Raw genomic sequence first — 12,622 nt, 5'->3', positions numbered from 1 at the left:
TGTAGTAAGCAGTGACTTCTACAAGGAAGTGGACCAAAGGGCAAGCTGGCTTAATGATTGCTGCTGATTGTGCTGCAAGCCTAGTTGAAATTTATTTTTTCCCTTAACCAATTTTATAAAAATTCTGTGGAAACAGTTTCAAAAACTCTTTAAGAAACAAATTGGAATTAATCATGTAACTACATGTCTTCTATAGGTCAACAAAGGATTTTTGCAGGGACTGATCAAGAATAATTTTAACTCGGTGTATCTGTTTAAAATTCCTGTTTGTTTTGCTTTTAACCAATTTCTGCATGCTTTCCATACTGTCGCCAGTTCAAACTTCCTACAGCCAAATTTAGATCATGTTTAATGATTCCCTTTCGTCTGTTGAAAAAAGTTCTTTGCCCTAACATTCAAGATCTTTTACCATTTGCCTTTGATGTACTTTTTGTTCCTTGGTTTTCATTTCCTGTTGTACATCACACGTTGGCTATAATTTTCTTGACTCTTTTGCAGGTTTTTTGTGGCGATGAACATTCAGAAAATTCTCATTTGCTGGAGGCTGGAAATGGGCTGTTTACCAATCGCACATTTTTTTTTTTTTTTTTTTTTTTTTGAGTTCTAGCCCCAGCCTCTGCTGCTTTAGCTACATGCTGACACAGATAAGGAGTGCTAGTTTCCTTTTCTTTAGTAGAATGTTGTGTGAGGGCAGATAATATGTAAAGTAGGGATGTGAGTGAAAATAAAATGTAAGTGAGGGATTCCAAGCTTATGCTCAGAAATATAGGAGACAGGAAATCCCTAACCATTTGCAATTGGATATAGAAGAAAAGTAATTTTCTCCCTTCCCCCAACTCCCCGAAGACCATCATTGGCACATGCTATTGAGTACTGTTCATTGGCTGCAGGGATACAGTGAGTGAGCCAGCCTGGCACCAGCAAACAACAACAATTACTCAAAGCAGACCAACAGAAAACCTGTAACTGCATATTGTTTCAAAAATGAGCTGATCATAAATGGGCACATGCCACATGCCTGTAATGCAAGCTACTGGGAAAGCTGAGGCAGGAGGATCACTTGAGCCCAGAAGCTCTAGACCAGCATGGACAACATAGCAAGACTCCGTCTCAAGAAAAAGAAAAGGAAAACAAGTGAGTTTGTCACTTTGCTGGGCTCCCTGATGATTTCCCGGGAATGTTTTCCCTTCTGTTGTCCTGTAGCTGTTCAGAAGAGCTTTCCCTGCAATGTGAGAACTTCTTATTGAAATTTTATTTACTCTTTCATCAATTTTGGATCAACTTAGAGATAATTTTTGAGTAGTACTATGAAATATGTTCTGTTGCTAAACTCTAAGACTCCCTTTCTCTGGAACTGCTCATCAGAAAACCATTATTTTAATAGGTTAATCCTGATTAGGGATTCCAACACCCCTCCCCAGCCTGCCACCCACCCACCAAGGTGAGATCCTCACCATTTTATCCCCTTTCTAAATTCTATCATTCCTTTCATCTGAATACTTTCTCCTTTTATGACTGCTATCTCAATGCTATTTATCTTTTAGGCTCTAAGCATGTGTTTTTAAAGTAGGGTACTTGGGCCATTTCTATCTCAATCACCTAAGGTGCAGGTTAGAAATGCAGATGTTAGAAATCAGAATCTCTAGGGATAGTCCAGATATCTAAATTTTAACAAGCTCTCCAGGTATCTTTTATGCATGCAGAAGTTAGAGAAACACTGTTCTACTCAAACGCCTTGAAGTCATTTTCATTCCCCTGGAAAACCAATGTACTTTCTCCGTCTTTGGAATTTCTTAAAAAAAAAAAAAATGTTTGTTTTTTACCCTTTCTTTGCTATTTATAACATTCTGTCTTATACTTTATCATAACATAATGATCTGTGAACTTATTTTATTCCCTCTAGAATAGAGGGAAGCTCCTTGCAGGCTAGGCCTGTGTATCTCCAGAGCATCTGGCATGGGGCTTTGCTTCTAGCAGGTGCTTAATTCTTATCTCTAAGAATGCATGAAATGTTACCTCCAGGCCTTTCCCCGCCTCTTCTGTCAAAGCTCTGCGACCATAAGCTACAATGTAACTCCAAATCGCTTACACCATATTAAAATAAATGAACTGCTTAGAAAACCTCTTGCTTGAACTAAGCTTAGTTCAGAGAATTTGGTCCCAGATAAATAGTTGACTCAGGCTTTTTTGTTCTCTGTAAATCTCCTTATCAGCAAAAGGTTTGTTTCTGAAACTCATGGCTCACTATAGTGAAAAGTAGTCACTTGAATCAAGAACTAAAGAACGATTCATGGTTCAGGTCATAAAAATTACCTGTATGTCTGTCACTGGTGAATCATTTATGATGTCCTCAGTACAGCCTGAATTTTCAAAAGGTCAACTTTGGATGTGCATTTTTAGAGTGTGTATGTTTGCTTACAATATGTCAAGCTACAAAAGGCCATTTTCATTAAATACCACTGTTTAATTTCTACAAAATCCATGTGAGTGAAAAAAAGCATACTCAAATCACAGATTGGAAACATGGCTTCAATTTCAAATGTTTAGCTGCAGTTACCATGAGACTGTTCCTTGATACTTTGTTTTCCTGAAATCAGTCTATATCTTAACCACGTCAAACATGCTTTGCTATGGATTTAAATGACCTCAATGATATGCTTTGTTTTCTAATATTGAAAAGACACGATGCTTCTTATTTTTTAATAAACCAAGTAAAACCCAGTGAAACAAACACACACAAACAGAAAATGTAATTAAACTACTTATTTAAAAAAGAAAAAACTTACAAAGAGAAAATGGATTTCTCTAAGCTTGCTATAGATATTGCAAGAGCTTTAATTAGCATGCAATATTGCATTTAAACATAAATAGTAGTGAAATTATATGAATTCATTACACGAGAGTTGACATCTAAATAATATCCATCATAGAAAGGATATCACAAATACTTCTACAGAGGTGAAATAAATACACTTGAATATTTTATGGATGTATGCCTTTCTCAAATGGTAGAGGTGAAAAACATTTTAGGAAGCAAACATTTTAGGTAAGAAAATTTTACAAAAGCCTAAGGCTTAAATAAAAAGTGAATGTGATATTTTAAATTCAAAGAAAAAGTAACTTACTAGCATGCCATCGAAAAAGTCATATAAATGCAGAGAAATAGACTGTCAAATGTTAGAAAGTACACATTTTAGAACTATAAAATCTCCTCACAATGAGGTAACCTCTGAAAAATTTCAAGGAGCCTTAACTCTGTCTCTCAGTCAATTCAGTTATATCAACTATCTCCAAACCAATATTCTCTGTCCAACCTCTCCTGGATCATTTGTAAATCTCAGGCCTAAATCAGGTTTGAATTCCTCTAGAACATTTCTGAGTATATCTTGTTGCTTCCTGTCTTCCCCCTGCCTATCTTCCAACTCTTAGATTCCATCCTACACATCTCTGCTAAAATGATTCTTTTTAAATGTTGTTTTCATCAAATCACTCCTCTGCTTGAGAATTTAGAATGACTTTCCATAACTTGTTATATAAAATCCTAACTTGCCTTGCAATAACATCTTTCACCAACTGGGCTACCCCTTCATCCAACCAAACAAATAGTCATCACTCTCAGAAACATGTGGGACTGTATACATTACATAATATGCTTGATGTTTTTAGGGACACTGTGAAAGATTTTTGAAAAAGTTTACTGATGTCGTTTCAATGGAATGTTGAATGTTTTTTAGGGTAGTCTTCAGAGTTATTTTATCTTACGGTATTTCATGGTATGCACCTTTGAGTTACTTGTGACTGGTGTAGTTTTCACCTTTCTAGAGATACAGATAAATTTCTGAAAGGCTGATGACAGTGCAGATACTTCCTGTCCATAGTGACACAAATGATTCCTGCTCTTGGCAGTTTGAAGAATTAGTCTTACAAAGATTAAGACTCTTTACTGTTGTTCACATCTTACTAGTTCCCTCATTACTTAACAAGTTAAAGTGCTTAATTGTCTTTATTTTACATTTTTATGAGTCATGATTTTACCTTTTTAAAATTATGAGTTAACAGGGTTTACTATGCATAAATTCTATTGCCTTCTTTGCTTTGTAAATCTCCATGTGTCACCTGCCCTCCCTTCTTCTAGTGCATACCTACACTCTCTCTTTGAAACTCAATTCATATTCACCCCTTTCTAGAAACCTTATCAATATGAATGGTGTAAAGAGATAGTTAATGAGAAATTAACAAATGAGATGATAATTAATGGGAAATAGTAAGATGTTATAAGCTGTTCAAAACCTCAAAGAACCACATGGATATAAGACCACCAGGAATGCTGATATAAATGCACTTAATTGAAGACAAACTGTTAAAACTGGTCAGTATTCACCAGGCAATAAATCAGGCCAATCTCTACCAGACACAACTTGCATGTCTGTGAACAAGAATCATTTGCATTACTATTGGATATTTCACATAAGCAAAAGAGATACAGTGGTAAAAACAAAATCCCTGCCTTCTTGGAGTTCACATTCGTGTGTGCGTGTGTGTGTGTGTGTGTGTGTCAAGGAGTTAAAGTCAAATATTAAACAAATACATATGTAATATGGCCTTTAGAGACATGTACCATCTATAAAGAAATACAAAGCAGGATACTAATGCTAAGTAATATAGGATAAAGGGGAGTATTAATTTCTATGGAGTAATCATTAAGTTCTCTCCGCAAAGGTGATATTTAAGTAGAAACCCAAAGGAAAAGGAAGCAAACTGTGAGGCTATGAGAGTTAAGGGGAGAGAATTCCACGTATAGGGAACCCTGAGTACAAAAGCCCCAGAGCAATCCCAGCACTTTGGGAGGCCGAGACGGGCGGATCACGAGGTCAGGAGATCGAGACCATCCTGGCTAATACGGTGAAACCCCGTCTCTACTAAAAAATACAAAAAACTAGCCGGGCGACGAGGCGGGCGCCTGTAGTCCCAGCTACTCGGGAGGCTGAGACAGGAGAATGGCATGAACCCGGGAGGCGGAGCTTGCAGTGAGCTGAGAGCCGGCCACTGCACTCCAGTCTGGGTGGCAGAGCAAGACTCCGTCTCAAAAAAAAAAAAAAAAAAAAAAGCCCCAGAGCAGGGGCACTGGGACTTCAAGTGGGCCTGACGCACTGAAACGTAAGGAGTACCAGGAAGAGTTGTGAGAAATGACCCTAGGGTGAGTATAGGAGACAGGCAAAGGGAGCTCATGATAAACTTTTTGTCCTCTTTCATGACACTGATTTTTTTACTTCCAGGGAAATGGAGCATTACTAAAGAGTTTACATGGGAAGCATTCTGACTGCGATGAAATGAATAGTCTAAAGGAATCAAAGGGAAAGCAGGGATCAACTGGGAAGTTTAATGAGTTTAATTATATCTCCCAAAATGATGTGTTGAAGTCTTAATCCCCTGATACTTGTGAAAATGATCTAATTTGGAAAGAGGATCTTTGCAGATGTAATCAAGTTAAAATTAGGTCATTATGAATTAGGGTCGTCCCTTATCCAATGATTGTTGTCCTTATAAAAAGAGATAAATTTGGACCCATACAAACAAGAAAGTCTTATGAAGACAGAGACAGAGATTATGTTGACACAATTCAAGAAATAGTAAAGGATTGCCAGCAACCACCAGAACTGGGAAGCAGTCAGGATCTAGACCCTCTCCCAGAGCCTTCAAACAGAGCATGGCCCTGTTGAAACCTTGATTTTGGTCTGTAAGTCTCCAGAATATGATAAAATAAATTTCTGTTGTTCTAGGCCACCCAGTTTGTGGCACTTTTTAATGAAAGTCCTAGAAATCTAAATGAGGAGGCCCTTATAATAATTCATGTGAGAGATGACAGTGATTTTGCCTGTTTGGTGCTGCTGGAAGTCTTGAGGGGCACTGGATCCAGGGTATTTTAAAAAGGGAAAATTGACATGATTTGTTGACATGTCTGTGGTTCATAGAGAAGCATTAGAATTAATTCAAGAACAAATGCAGCCTTTTGCTCTTAAGAATTGAACTCAGGAAAACCTGACAGCCATATTTCTGAAGAATAATGATAGATGTCCATGATTTTTTTTTTCTTTTTTTTGAAACGCAGTCTCACTCTGTTGCCCAGGCTGGAGTGCAGTAGTACCATCTCGGCTCACTGCAAGCTCCATTTCCCGGGTTCACACCATTCTCCTGCCTCAGTCTCCCGAGTACCTGGGATGCCCGGCTAATTTTTTGTATTTTTTAGTAGAGACGGGGTTTCACCATGTTAGCCAGGATGGTCTCCATCTCCTGACCTCATGATCCATCCGCCTTGGCCTCCCAAAGTGCTGGGATTACAGGCAGGAACCACCACACCCGGCCCCATGATTTTTTTTTTTATTGCAAATTTACAATGGAGATCAAACCTAGAAGGATCAATTATAATGGGAGCTGTCTATTAACTGATCTCATTCTTTGTGCTAGGCTCTTAATATATACATGTCATTTAATCCTCCCAAGGCTCCTGCAATATAGACATTTTTACCTTCATTTTACAATAGGAACCCATCACCTAAATATGTTTTATATGTACTCAAGGAAGTATTAGAGGAAAGACTGAAACCCCAAATTTCCTGATGCTAGCACCAACCAACTTTCTATCAAGAAGTAAACAATGCTTTAGGTCAGGAGATCGAGACCATCCTGGCTAACACGGTGAAACCCCGTCTCTACTAAAAATACAAAAAAAAAAAAAAAACTAGCCGGGCGAGGTGGCGGGCGCCTGTAGTCCCAGCTACTCCGGAGGCTGAGGCAGGAGAATGGCGTAAACCCGGGAGGCGGAGCTTGTAGTGAGCTGAGATCTGGCCACTGCACTCCAGCCTGGGAGACAGAGCCAGACTCCGTCTCAAAAAAAAAAAAAAAAAAAAAAAAAAAAGAAGTAAACAATGCTTTAGGGAATAAAACAAGGTTTCTGAGAAATTAGGATACTAAATAAAATGTTTCATTTACAGCTCAGTTTTAAGATGCTTTTCGTATATTCTTAGAATGTGTGGCATACTCCTGCCTTTGTTGTTTTTGTGTCTTCATGGAACCTAATTTACTGCTAACAATGAGTAGACACTCAAGGAATACCCACTGGATTTAAATTAATGTACTCACTGGCCCCTGGTATTAGACAAATTTCTATGATGGTGTATTATTCTATAGGGAATCATCTGTTTATATATACTTGATACAGGTTAAATAATACTTATTTACATTTGTATAATACTTTACAATTTGCCAAGGACTTTCATACTTGTAACAATATTGACAGGATAAATAACAGTTTCTGTTATCTACTGCTGTATACCAAATCACCCTAAAATTTACAGGCTTCAAACCACCTGTGATAGTTAATAAATTGAGTGTCAACTTAATTAGACTGAAGAAGGCAAAATATTGTTCCTGGCTGTGTCTGTGAGGGTGTTGCCAAGGGAGATTAACATTTGAGTCAGTGGACTGGGAAAGGCAGACCCACCCTCAATCTGGGTGGCCACTATCTAATCAGCTGCTAGCACAGCTAGGATAAAAGCAGGCCAAAGAACATGAAAAAGACTAGACGGGCTTAGTCTTCTGGCCTACATCTTTCTCCCGTGCTGGATGCTTACTGCCCACGAACATCGGACTCCAAGTTCTTCACCTTCAGGTCTCTTGCCTTCAACCACAGGCTGAAGGCTGCACTGACGGCTTCCCTATTTTTGAGGTTTGGGGACTTGGACTGGCTTCCTTGCTCCTCCCCTTGTAGACAGCCTATTGTGTGACTTCACCCTGTGATTGTGTGAGTCAATACTCCTTAATAAACTCTCCTTTATGTATGCATCCTATGAGTTCTGCCCTTCTAGATAACCCTGATTAATATACTATCTATTTTTTAAAAAAATATTTTTCATTATTCTGGGAGTTGACTGGGCACAGGTGGTTCTTACTCAAGGTTTCTCATGTAATTGAGTCAGATAGTGACTGGGTCCAGAGTCATCTTAAAGATTTCTTCTTTTACATGTCTAGGATTGATACCAGGTGGAGTCCTACTAGAGCTGTTGGCCTGAATGCCTACACATAACCTTTCCATGTGGCCTGGCCTTCTCATACTTGGACACTAGATTCCGAAAGAGAGCATCCAAGGTGATAAGCAATAGATGGGGCAGTTTCTTAAGGACCATGTCTGGGAACTGTCACAGTGTCACCTCTATTGAATCATGTTGGTCATTTACAGAATCTGTCATTTACAGAATCTGGATGCAAAGGGAGGAACATAAACCCCATGTCTTGATGGTCAGTGTGCCAAATAAATTTAAAATCACATTTAAAACTGCCAAATGAGAAAAACTTATTTTTTGTATTTTATACTAGAAAGGTTAAAAGTTGAGAAATTGGAGATCTTTCATAAAATCACAGAGTTAATATGGGCTGCAGCAGTGATTCAAACCAAATTCTTCTTACTTTTTTGTACTTTCAGTCATCAGAAAGCAGTGAAGTGGAGTGTTTGAGAACTTGATATCTGGAGTCGGATTGTCTGAATGCGAATTAGATTAATCTATGAAGGGATCTAATGGCTCCCACTGACTTTTCTTATAAGATGGAAACCATGAAAACTGCTGTGGGCTTCTTATCACAGAGATCTTCTTCTTAAACTGGATGCTCAGTACTATTTTAGAGATCTTAAGGAAGGAAAGCAATCTTCCATACCTGGAGTGGAAGTTGGCTTTTATTTGCTCCTATTTTTCTCTGTGTGGCACTCTCTAACTTTTCTATCAGATAAGTTAAATGGAGTGTTTTAGATTGTCCTTGCTGATAAAGTTTAATCAATTAAAAAGTATTTACAATGTTCTCTGTACTGTGATAAGTACCCAAGAGATTAATATGGAAAGAAAAGACATGGCATGCCAATGACGTACTTACTGAAATGTTTCTTGGAAGAGCAAGATTTATTCATGCAAATTAACTTATAGGCAACCATTTTTAATCTCTCCTAATTTATTCCATTCCTTCAATCATTCCTTTCCCCAAAATTTATGAAAACATATCATCTTCTAGAAAGTGCTAGGCTAGGGTTTGAGGTTACAACAGAGAAAATAAACGGTTCTTGCCTTTGCAGATAATGTAGCAATAATTATGAAGGAGTTGTAAACAAAGAACAACGGGCCCATAAAAGAAAGCATGCCTAATTCTGAGGACATGTCAAGGAATTCTTAATAGAGTTAATTTTTTTAAAAAAACTGACTCTTGAAAGTTGACTTGGAATTCACCAGGCAGAGTATGATCAACAGGCAGTAGAGTATTGGGGTTAAATGCATTGTTACCTGGGGTAGAAGGAAGGGATACAAGTGTAACTGTGAATCAGAACAGCATATTTGGAAAATGAGTAATTCAATATTACAGGGAAATGGAAACAAAGCAAATGGCAGAAGATGGGATTATACTGAAAGACACTGGTCAGATTGTGAAGTATCTTACATTTCCTACTAAGACATTTATGTTATTGGAAATGGGAAGTAATTGAAGGATTTTATGAAATGGGTTATCATGATCATATTTGAGTTTTATGAAGGTAATACTTGTGGTAATTGAAAATTAGGATAAGGGTGGAGGCTCTGACATCAGTTGATAGCTTATTGTATTCATCCATGACAGATTTGATGACGTTCTGAACAGAAGCATGGCAGTGGAGGTGGAACAAAGGTAATGTCCTTGAGAACTATTAGGAGGCAGAAACTCTAGGATGTAAGCCACTGTTAATGTGATGGCTATGGGATAGGAAAGAGTTTCCAATCATAAATAGGTTTCTGACTAGAGAGACTGGGTATTTTCTGTCAATAAACCAAACCTATTGTAGACTTAATAGCACAGAACCTGGCAGACATAAACAGTAGGGATACTTATAAAGCACATGCAGATCTCAGGGATCCCATAGAATTAGTTACAGAAGAATACTTTTTTGGGGGTTAAGACCAGGTTTGGGGTGACCTGGCTACATTTTTGAGGAGAAATCTGATGTAATTTTTTCCTTTGGTAGATATATTTTAAGAAACTTATTACAAAATTACCAACACAAATCTAAGTTGACACATTGTTAGGTCCCCTCTTAAGTTTTGGAAAGGTTTGTATCATAAAAGTTTTTAGAGTTTAAGCTTCATTAGTGTCATGGAAAATCCAACTCTGGCTAAGGTAGAATTTTATTTCCCTGTCAGTTATATTCCCACCTCTACACACACACACACACACAAACACACACACACACACATTTATTCTCCTGCCTCTGTCTTGCACTCCTCGCCGGGAAATTTTATGGTTATTTCCTGTACAGTCAGTTTACTTTGAAGTCTTACAAGGCCAATGAGCCCCTTGTGAGAAGTCAGTACATTTTTTAAACGTTAGACACAAAATATTAAAACTACATTTCAATCTGTAAGCAATGCAATACTCATTCTTTCTTAAAAATATTACAGATAAAATAAAGAGGTTTTAATAACAATTATATTCAATATTTATTAATTAAGCACTAAATAGCAGATGGTCTCTTTATATGTGGTAACCTCCTTGCTCCTCACATAAATCCTTTGCAGTAGGTTCTATTTCTCTTCCGAATTTACAGATGAGAAAAGTGAGTCCCAGAAGGGTTAAATAACTTTCCCTAGTTGTAAGCAGTTGATAAATGGTAGGGCCAAGTCTTGGATCTCAGTAGTTTGGCTCCAGAACCTGTGCTCACTTTAACTTTCATGTCACTGTATCGCTTCTTATGAATGTACTCATGTTGTGAATTTATTCATGTGATAGATGGCAAGCACAGAGACCATATTAGTGGGCATTTTCGTGAACAGTTAAAAAATGAGCTCGTGAAGAGAGACAGACAAGTCAGTAGAAGTAATAAACATTTACTAAGCCCCTACTATATACTAGTGTAGCTAAGCTTGGGAGACATTTTCTTTCTGTCCTCTAGGATATGTTCCTATTTTCTTTCTAGATGAAAAGTATCAGAAAAATTGATGATAGAATAACTCTGGATTGGGAGTCATTTTCTGGTTGTGGAGCATTGTACTCTACAAAGATCGATCTTTTAGTGCTCTTCAAATCCCCATGGGGTGAAATGGCAAGAATCATGACTCTTCTGTCTTCCCCTGACCAAATGAACCCTGACCCTCATATGCCCTAATTGTTCTATCCTCCTTATCTTCCATGGAACTCACTTGAAGGCAATCTTTGCAAACATAGAGGCTCTCAGAGACCAGGCATGTAAGAAAATTGTGTGAAGCAGGGCAGAGTAACATAATAAGGAATGGTGGGAAACGTGGAACCAGTACGCATATACATGCCATCCCAAAAGGCATTCAGATTCACTTTAGAAACAATACAAACAGCAAACACCCCGCTAGCCAAACAAAATCTTCAAACAGATGCGGGTTCTTTATTTTCAGTTAACCATCCTGTTTGTCATCCCATTTCTACCTTGTGTCTCCTCCTCCCCTTTTCCCACAGGTGAAACCACAGTGAAACCAAGCTGAGATAAGCAAAATAATGGCCTCAGAAGATGTCTGCACGCGAATCTCTCAGTAACTGTGAATATATGATGTTAGTTGGCAGATGAATCAAAGTTAGAGACCTTAAAATTAAATATATATATATATATATATATCTCCTGAATTTTCCGTCTGGATTTGATCTAATCACATGAGCTTTAAAAGTAGAGAATTACCTCCATTGAATCAAGCAGAAGGGAAAGCCAGAGAGATTCAGAGTGAAGAAATCGATGCCCCGTTGCTGGTGCAAAGATGAGAGGGGCAAAGAGCAGAATGCAAGTGGTCTTTGGTAACCAAGAGAGGCTCACAACTGAAAGTCCGCAAAGAAACATATACCTCACCTCTATAACCATAAGGAACTGTATTCTGCCCACTCACCTGAATGAGAAAGCTGACTCTTCTCCAGAGCCTCCAGAAAGGAATGCAATCTTGATTTCCTCCTTGTGGAGCTCTAAGTAGAGAAACAGCTGAGTCCCACTGTGCCTGAACTTCTGCCTCACAGAAAATTTGAAATGATAAATTGGCATCTGAATGTTCAAGTTTTTGGTAATTTGTTACAGTAGCAATAGAAGTCACAGTTCCCACTCCTTCTTTTGTCTTACATTGTGGCATCTCAGACTTCAGTTGTATATTAATGGAATTAATTAATTTCTGCTGGTCCCAAAGGGAAGTGGGAAAAGGGAGAGCTCTGGCCCTGTGGCTGGCTGCAAGTCTCAGACAATAGATATTGAAACTCAAGGTTTTTCTCTCTATGTTAATCAAGACAGTGGCCAGGTTTTTTTTCTTGAGTTATGTCAAAATAAATACTCCTTAACAAGGAGATTACTAATTGTTTAAAAACCACACAATCTATTTAATGCTATGCATTTTTTTCTATTTTCTCATTTAATCCTTCAACATTGACAAGCATTATTTTTCCCAAGTGATGAAACTTGCAGGAAAGTTCCATAACAAGTAGTACGGTGGCATTCAAATTTAAGTCCTTTGAATTCTAGCAATGTTGGGAAAAGAGTGGGTTACTTTATTAAAAGGCACTGGAAAGCTGGGATGAAGCAGAATCAGTTCTCATCCATCCTTTCAGCTCA

General features: G+C 38.0%; 1 long non-coding RNA gene across 1 annotated transcript; it reads left to right on the top strand.

The window, feature by feature from the left end:
- Window positions 1–685: 685 nt before the first annotated feature.
- On the top strand, window positions 686–12,296 carry LOC115899884. The gene is made up of 3 exons (XR_004059467.1): window positions 686–1,134; window positions 9,655–9,702; window positions 11,497–12,296. It is a non-coding gene; the product is annotated as an uncharacterized LOC115899884 (long non-coding RNA).
- The last annotated feature ends 326 nt before the right edge of the window (window positions 12,297–12,622 follow it).

This window comes from Rhinopithecus roxellana, chromosome 10 (assembly GCF_007565055.1).
Source record: "Rhinopithecus roxellana isolate Shanxi Qingling chromosome 10, ASM756505v1, whole genome shotgun sequence".
NCBI lineage: Eukaryota > Metazoa > Chordata > Mammalia > Primates > Cercopithecidae > Rhinopithecus > Rhinopithecus roxellana.
The sequence above is the reverse complement of the archived record's forward strand: the minus strand, read 5'-3'. Positions and strand labels throughout refer to the sequence as shown.